Source organism: Bos javanicus, chromosome 7 (assembly GCF_032452875.1).
Source record: "Bos javanicus breed banteng chromosome 7, ARS-OSU_banteng_1.0, whole genome shotgun sequence".
Lineage (NCBI taxonomy): Eukaryota > Metazoa > Chordata > Mammalia > Artiodactyla > Bovidae > Bos > Bos javanicus.
In genome coordinates this window covers 64,717,089-64,719,041 of record NC_083874.1, presented here as the reverse complement: position 1 = coordinate 64,719,041, position 1,953 = coordinate 64,717,089, and positions in this window count along the sequence as shown.

Sequence of the window (1,953 nt, the reverse complement as noted above, 5' to 3'; positions counted from 1 at the left end):
ATCTAGGTTGCTTCCATGTCCTAGCTATTGTAAACAGTGCTGCGATGGACATTGGGGTACACATATCTCTTTCAGTTCTGGTTTCTTTGGTGTGTATGCCCAGCAGTGGGATTGCTGGGTCATATGGCAGTTCTATTTCCAGTTTTTTAAAGGAATCTTCACACTGTTCTCTATATTGGCTATACTAGTTTGCATTTCCACCAACAGTGTAAGAGAGTTCCCTTTTCGCCACACCCTCTCCTTGCTGTTTTCTTTTTGATTTATTTTTTCTTTGTTTCTTTTTTGGATGAATTGATTATTTTCATTATTACATTTTTTTCTATTCTGTTTACTTTAAAAATAGACATTATCTTATTATTCCTTTAATGATTTTCCAGGACTGGATTTATCAGACTCTCCTAGATTAGTGCATTAACCACTTCCCAAGTGATGCAGGGATCTAACAAGAGTTTAACCCCATTTACCTTTTGTGCTGTTACTATATATTTTCAATTTACACACATTTGACTTTCCTTTAAGCCAAGAAAATTTTTTAAAACATTTTTTTAAAATATATTTTTTAAACACAAAATAACCCACCAATCCTCTGGTGTCCCCTTTCTAATCTTCTACTAAATCTTTTGTTTCAAATTCTAATACTAGGTATGGTGTTTTTCAGTTCTAAAAGTTTCATTTAATTTAAAAAATAGATTCCAGGTCTTTTAAAATATCTGTATTTTTATTTATCATTTGAGCATACTAATCATTGTTATTGTCGTTCAGTTGCTAAGTCATGTCTGACTCTTGGCGACCCCGTGGACTGCAGCATGCCAGGCTTCCCTGTCCTTTGCTATCACCTGGAGTTTGCTCAAACTAATACTAATCATAGTTATTTTGAAGTTCCTGTTTTATACCATTACTAGCTCACTCATCTGTGGATCTATTTCTAGTGAAACCCATTTCTTTTGATTTTTAGTCATTTGGTTTTTAAAAATTTTTTAGCTTGCTTATAACTTTTTTTCTTGTATTATGGATGTTATGTATAAAAAATGTAAAAGTTCTAGATGAAGTTATTTTTCTTCAAAGAGGTCAATTTTTCTCCTAACAAGCAGATAGAATATAGACGAGTCAACTTGATCTTGTTATAGGCTTTCTAATGGGTGGCTTCTTTCCGTTTTGTCCTTACTCCTGGAGTGTGATACTTACTTGTAGGATATGACACTCATGTTACCTTATGATTTTTACCTTATGATTTTTGATGACATTTAAACTTCAAACTCCACCTTCTCAGCACCATACGATGGCGTGAAATATTTGCTCAGATTTTGAAGTGTTCAGTCGCTTCACCCCTGCCCCACTGGGTATCTTAGGGTCTTTCCTTGCATAATACACCTTATAATGTGATCAGTGATTTGAGAGGAACATGTGCCCAGTGTCCAAGTTCTGTTTTCTCTGTGATTTTGCCCTCAAGTCCTAGCTGCTCTGTCAGTCCCGAATACTAACTTTCGTCTATCCAACCAGCAAGGCTGCCATTTGTTTTGAGCTTTATTTACCTGAACTTGTTATTGTTGTTTAGTCTCTAAGTTGTGTGACTCTTTTGTGACCCCATGAACTGTAACCCACCAGGTTCCTCTGTCCATGGGATTTCCAGGCAAGAGTACTGGAGTGGGTTGACATTTCCTTCCCCAGGGAATCTGCCCGACCCAGGGATCGAACCCTCTAAATATGTCTCCTCTAAATATGTCTTCTGTGTGGCAGTTGGATTCTTTACCACTGAGCCTCCTATGGAGCCCATTTACCTGCGTTACAATTCGGAAAATGCTCTCAGAGGGGGGAAAAAAGCCAGAATGCTTAGCCCCTTTCTAAAATCTCTCCAAAATCATAATCTCCCCCACCTCCATTTCTGTCTGTGCTGATTGTTCTACTAGGCTTCAAACATTTTTTACATATTTTGTGCAGCTTTTATAGTTGTAT